Genomic DNA, 7,127 nt, shown 5'->3' with positions numbered 1-7,127 from the left:
GCGGCGAAGGATGAACAACGAGGAGTCACACTTGGACGCCACGAAACCAAACGAGAGCAGAAACGTGGTGAAGTGCTGGAACCACGCCCTTGGAGCCTGTTTGAGCCATACAGGGACTTGTGAAGCTGGCACACGACGGAGGGGCGGGCAGTGTTGAGGAAGTCGGCCGGTTGTTGACTATAAAAACCTCGTCGACAGTGCCATGGAGGAAGGCGTTCTTGACGTCGAGCTGGTTGATAGCCCACTTGCTGGTGACGGTGAGGCTGAGAATAACGCAGATGGTCGCCGGCTTAACGACGGGGCTAAAGGTCTCCCCGTAGTCAATGCTAGGATGTTGAGTGAAGCCGCGTAACACCCAGCGAGCTTTGTATCGGGCCAGCGATCCTTCAGGGTGAAGCTTGTGGCGAAAAATCCATTTGCCGGTCACCAAGTTGACACCTGCAGGACAAGGAACCAAAGACCACGTTTTGTTTGCCGCCAAAGCGTTAAACTCCTCAAGCATAGCATTGTACCAGTTTCGGTCCTTGAGGGCATGTTTGTAGCTGGCAGGGATGGGAGAGACGGGGGCGGTGTCGGTGGAAACGGTCATGAGTTTCTTGGGCTGGAGGAAGCCGGACTTGGTGCGGGTGCGCATGCGATGAAGGTTTTTCGGTGGGGCTATCGGCACTGCGCGGGGTGGGAGGACGGGTGCATGCAGGGGCGGCGTGTGCACGGGAGATTGGGAGGCGCGTGTATGCAGGGGGAGGGTGGGTTGTTGGTGTCTCGCACGGTCCCCGGAGGCGAGGGACTAGGTCCGGGCGGGGCGACAGGCGCGGGTCCCGGAGGGGAGGGACTGGCCACGGTCAGCGCGGCAGGCGCGGGCTCCGGAGCGGATCGGCTGGGCCCGGCGGGTGCACAGGCCGCGCGATTGGGAGGCGCGTGATCCGGGAAAGATTCGGGTGGCAGGTGCACCGGTGGCGGTGGTGGGGGCACAGAGGGGCCGAGGTGGATAGGGTGTGGATTGTTTGTGGCCGGGGGGTTATTTTACGTGCGGTGGTGTGGCCGACGGGGGAGTCAGCGTAAGGAAACTAGTCCTCGTCAAATATGACGTGGCGGGAGGTGATAACGCGGCGGGTTTGAAGGTCGAGGCACCGATAGCCCTTGTGTTCAAGAGGCATGTCGAGAAGGACGCAGCGGACCGAGCGAGGGGTGAGTTTGTGTGGCATGGTGGCGTAGAGATTCGGGTAGCACAAGTACCCAAAGGTGCGAAGGGAGGAGTAGTTGGGGGAGGCGCCGTAGAGCAGGTACTAGGGGTTTGATCATAGATGGCGCGTGATGGCCGGATGTTGAGAAAGTAGGTCGTGGTGTGAAGGGATTCGACCTAGAAGGAGGGTGGCATGCGGGCTTGGAGGAGAAGGGTGCGGAGAATGTCGTTGGTGGAGCGAATAACACGTTATGCTTTCCCGTTCTGTGGAGAGGTGTGAGGGCAGGAGAGACGGAGGGTGACACCGCGGTCGTAGAGGAAGGTGCGGAGGCGAACATTAAGAAACTTGCCGCCGTTGTCAAATTGCACACACCGGAGGGCGATGTGGAACTGGGTGAGGACGTACGTGTACAAGCACTCGAGGGTGTTGGCAACGTCAGACTTGTTACGGAGGGGAAAGCTCCACGAAAAATGCGTGAAATCATCCATGACAAGTAAGTAATATTTGTACCCAGAGAAACTCGCAGCGGGAGAAGTCCAGAGATCACAATGTATTATTTGAAACGGAGATGTAGTAAAGGACATAGAGTCGGGAAAGGGCAAACGAGCCTGACGGCCTAACTAACAAGCATCACAACCACCACGCGGGTGAAGTTGTTTATTACAAGTTGGTAAGAAATCTTTTGCTAAACGGGAAAGAGATGCGGCGCTGGGGTGTCCGAGCCGCCGATGCCATAAGGTGCCGACACCCACGGAGAATGCAGCGTTGTTGGTGGTGTTGCCGCCGGAGAAGGAGTATAGCTGACCGTAGCTACCGGAGCTCATGAGCGGGGTCTGAGTTGCTAGATCCTTCACAACAAAGCCCAATGGGTAAAACTCAATAGTGACAGAATTGTCAATGCAAAAACGACGGACAGAAATAAGATTTGTGACAACGTGGGGAGAGTAGAGGATGTTGCGAAGGTAAAACGGGCGAGAGGTGAGTTTGGCAGAGCCGGTGGCAACAACGGGAAGATGGGACCCATCCCCCACAATGATGTTGCGAGAGGAGTGCTTAGGAGGAGAACAGAACGAGTTGAGGTTACATGGGTTCCCGGTGACATGCGACGAGGCGCCCGAGTTGAGGTACCACTCGCCGGGCCGGTGATGCTGCTGCATCGTCATGTTCTGCATGGCGGCGATGAGGCCGGCTTGGTCCCACGAAGAAGGCAGTGGAGCGGTGGCGGACGTGGGGGCGCCGGGGTAGACAACGGGATAGGCGTGGGCGGGGTTGCCAGGGCGGGGCCCGAGCACCCCGGCGGCGTTGGGAGGTACCCAGGGTGCACGGCCCTGGGGAGGGAAGGGTGCGCCCCACGGCGTGAAGTACCCCATCCAGGGGGTGTGCCCCCCAGGAGCCAGATGCGGCTGGCCGCGTCCGCCTGTGTTGCCGCCGCCGCGCCCGTTTCTGCGTCTGTGGCCGCGCCCCTGGCCGTGTCCGCAGTTGGTGCCGCCGCCGCGAGGAGCGGGATCGGCCGGTTGTTTGCCGCGGTCGCCGCGATCACTGGAGGAGTGTGGAGCACTCGAGGAGGAGCCGGCGCCGGTGGACGGGCCGCCGCCGCCGCCGATGCCGATGGAGAGGGCGGTGGAACCATCGGAGCGGTCGCACGCGTCCTGCTGGATCTCCTCGAGGAGAAGCCGCGAGCGGGCCTTGTTGAAGGAGGGGAAGGGGGTCTGCATGGGCAGGATAGTGGCAATCACCTGATAGCGGCGGGAGACCCGCGTAGCAGCTGCAACGTCAATGTCCGATCCTTGACGGGCTCATCAACGTCGGCCAGGGCGTCGGCCAGCGCCTTGAGGCGAGCGCAGTACTCGGCCATGCGGAGGTCGCCCTGGGAGAGAGCGCGGAACTCGGCGGAGAGATGGACCGCCTGCACCGGCTGGTGTGCGAGGAAAAATTCCTGGAGTTTGTTCCAGGCGACGAAGGCGGTGTTGGCGTCCCCGCGGATGACCTCGTAGAGGGCGTCGGTGATGGTGGTGTATAGCAGCAGGAGGAGGGTAAGATCTGTGTGCCGCCAGGCGGGGGTCTGCTGGTCAGGATCGGAGTAGTGGGTGACGTGGTGCTGCACGGCATACATGGTGAGGACGCAGCGCCAAAGCTCGCGCCACTTAGAGTAGCTGCCGGACTGGACGTACAGCTTAAAGGGAATAAGGTTGCCGATGTTGTGGAGAGAGTGGATGGTGGGGACGGTGGTGGCGGAAGAGGGGGTCACGGCATCGGGAAGGATGGGAGTTGCTGGCAGGGTCATGACGGGCGAGGCCGTGGCTGGGGGCGCAGCGGCGACGGGAGTGACGAGCTCAGGCGAGGAGAGCACCGGGTTTGTGGTGGGAGAGGAGGTGCATGTGTGGTCGCCGGAGGGTGCGTGGGAGGCCATGGCCTAGAAAAAAAGAGGAAGGAGGAAGGTGTGACTCTGATTACCAAGATGAAAGGTCTTATGCATCGTATATTCATTCATCAGCTGTTACACATATATATACACATGGATTACAACGGCACTAGCGCCGGAGGAGGTAGACGTGCGTAAGGGCACTGGCTGCATGCAGGCGCGACGTGCGCAGGAGGAACGCATGCAGGGCGACGTGCGCGGGCGCAGCTGCCTCCGCATGACTCACTCAGGTGGGTTGCGTGGACGTCTTCCAACATAACCAGCACGTCATTAGTACTCCCTCCGTATCAGTTCAAGTCCGACACATGTACCTAGGTCGTCAATTTGACCAACTTAGTGAGAGGCATATATAACAAAAAATATATCATTAAAAACTTTATATTATCTATTTTGTAATGATATAATTTTTATATTAAATAATATATTTTATATAAGTTAAATTGACTATCTAGGTACACGTGCATGCCTTCTAAACTGCGACGAAATGAGTAATTGAGTTGGTCCATTTAAAATTGGTTTTCGTTTTAACCAACTACTGATGGCGTCGACTGCTTGGTTTTTTTTTCCAACGCCAGCAAAGAGATTTTTTGTGGGCCCACGTCTCATCTCTCTCTCCCTCCCGATTCTTCTCCAACCTCTCTCTCTCTCTCTCCCACACACCACCGCCGCCGCTCCTCCCACTTTATCCCTCACCGCCGCAGCCGGTACGCGCTCCCCGGCCACCTCCACCGGCGCCCGCTCCCCAACCGGCCACCCTTTCCCCCTACCCGAGGTCAGCGGACATCCGTGGCGCTCCCCAATATGCTAAGGCCAGGACCGCGTCGCCACCTTCGCCAGGGACGGGGACGAGCGGCTGGTCGCCGACCTCGCAACTAACCTCGCCTGGTCCGTGGAGTCCGTCCAGGTCACCCTATGCAGCGTGTTCGACAAGGACGATACCTGCCACCGCAAGATCGAGTGTGTCCTCCCCGCCGACGGCACCGCTGTTAAGCCCATCAGGTCCGCTCATTAAGCACATCCTCGACGTACTTGTGAAACTACCAAAATCAGTGCCCTCTGTTTTTTTTATATATGGTATTATAGTATAGGTAAAGAAGTCTGAATTATTAAGAAATTAAGTGCTCACTTTCACATAGACTTTGCTGATCATAGCTTGCAATAAGAATAAGAAGTACTACTGCATGTTACAGATTTTACTGATTCGTAGCAGCACGATAGCAGCAGCCTAGAAAGTAGAGAACCAGATAGAGTGCATCCATTCACAAATGATAATCTTTTATGGCCATTAGAATCATAATCCCTTCTAAAGATCAAGTTGAGCAGTTGATCCATAATCTATTAGGTCCTGTCGTATCTAGCTCGACAGATGGCGCTTGCTAGGGTCCTCTATTCTGAGGATCCAGCAAGATGTACGGTCCTAGTGTGGCATGAATTACTCGCTCTGAAGACGCCGAATTGGAATTTTGCTTGCTTGCAGCTCAGCTCCAGCCATTTGAAATTTCTTACTCGCATCAGTTATTCGCATGGGAGTTCGGTTCTCATATGGTATTCAGTAATTTTACTGAGCTCCCAAGCAGGGCCTTGTTAGGAAGTTATTCTATTCGTCGTGTTTAGAGAATCTGCCGTGCATCTTACTGAATGTTGATTCCACTCCTAAATGTTGTTGAGCGTTTATATATGTGATGCTGATTCTGAATCTGCAATTCCATTGTCTGCATTTCAGAAAGTCTGCTGAAAGATCAATGCCACTTTACGAGTTGCTGATTTCAATCAAATTTTCTTTTGCCAGTTTTCTGTATCCCTTTCCGCTCAACTTAATATTTGTGTGTGCGTGTGTGTCACAGGCTGCAAGCCATCTTGCTAGGCGAACGTGATTTATAATGAAATTGTGTCAGCGGCTTCCTTTCCTTCATTGAGGGCCTGCTGCAAATATAACTACCAGCACAGGTATATGTTTTTGGTTTCACTGCATAAATCGCCACCTTAATCAGTATACTTATGTGGCAACGACAACTAATACTAGTCAGACTAATACTAGCCAAATGATAGAGTACATACAATTAATACTAGCACATGTTAGATATGCTACAGTTATATGTTGGATATTAAAATTCTGATACAGATATAGGCAGTAGCGGATCTTGGATTAAAATTAAGGGTACGCTCGGAATGAAGATTGATAAAGTAATTTGACATAAGGGAGTAATATGTTCTCATGTAGATATGCTACTGATTGTAATGATGAGTAATGTACAACTATGGTGAGATACTGAAATTTCAATGTCAAGATCAGAAGAACATTTTTCTGCACCCTAACAAGATATAGTATAAACCAAATCAATATTAACAAAATAGTAACATAATACAATGCGTATGGTCAATTTCATACTTCTACACAAATTATGTGCAAGAACAATGACTTTCAATCTTTCTAATTCCTACAAATATTTTTGTGTACAAGAAACTGCTAGCCCGTGACATGCTTTACACGTTTGCTTTCCAAATTGTGTTTTGTTCTTGTGAAGTAGTTCATTCTTGTACTCCTTGAGCCAACTTGTTTATGTGCATTTCTTTGTTTGTAAATAAGTTTGATAATGACACGTGTTGTGGCAGTTACTGCCAACGACTAATAGCTAATACTTCATTTCCACATGACGTAAGTTGGTGTGGCGACGACGACGACGACGACATCGACATGGGGTTGTGATGAGGATTTCCTCGACACAGGGATGCAGCGATTGTGACATTACACGCGGTTGCGGTGGTGGTGGTGGTGGTGGCGACGACGACGGCGGTGATGTCGAAGACATCAATGATGGTCACCTTGTAGAACTGATATATATATGTTTGGGGCACCTAGGTGCCTGGGCACCTCGAACGGGTCCAACCCGTTAGTGCGGTTTCCATAAATTCTGATTTGTTTCCTAATATTTGCATGCAAGACTTTCCATATATGAGATAGAATCAAGTATTTTAAATTCCATGAATTAGTACATCTCCTTTTATTGCTTTCCTTCTCTCATACGTTTTCATGCATACGTTGTACACACCATGTATTTGCACTTATATAGAGAAATTTATTTGGTACCATACCTACTTTGTGACTATGTATAATACCTATGTATTATTGGGTATATATTCATAAATTTTACACCAGGGTATGTACATGTAAAAAATATGATGCGTATGCACATACCTAACAATTACAATTTATAGAGTACTCTTACTTTCGCATATCCGTAAATGTATTGGATGCTATCAATTTCACATCATTTATTGAGTATGGACCCATAAATGATGACATACCCTAACATAATATACTTTTTTGAAGACATACCCATAAATTTTATACCTAAAAATAAAATACACGTACATACCCTGAACACATACCCATAAATGATATCGGTGACATACCCGTAAATAATATTATAAAATAAAATACACATATATTGTGTTCTGAAAAGATTGCACGTACTGTGTTCTAAAAAATAAAATTATGTTGTTTCATAGATCAAGCATTT

At 51.3% G+C, this 7,127-nt stretch overlaps 1 long non-coding RNA gene across 1 annotated transcript; it reads left to right on the top strand.

Annotated features, from left to right (window-relative positions):
• Positions 1-4,188: 4,188 nt before the first annotated feature.
• On the top strand, positions 4,189-6,696 carry LOC123429287. The gene is made up of 3 exons (XR_006622635.1): positions 4,189-4,605; positions 5,451-5,553; positions 6,268-6,696. It is a non-coding gene; the product is annotated as an uncharacterized LOC123429287 (long non-coding RNA).
• Positions 6,697-7,127: the final 431 nt, after the last annotated feature.

Source organism: Hordeum vulgare, chromosome 1H, assembly GCF_904849725.1.
Source record: "Hordeum vulgare subsp. vulgare chromosome 1H, MorexV3_pseudomolecules_assembly, whole genome shotgun sequence".
NCBI lineage: Eukaryota > Viridiplantae > Streptophyta > Magnoliopsida > Poales > Poaceae > Hordeum > Hordeum vulgare.
This window is presented reverse-complemented; position numbering and strand designations above follow the sequence as displayed.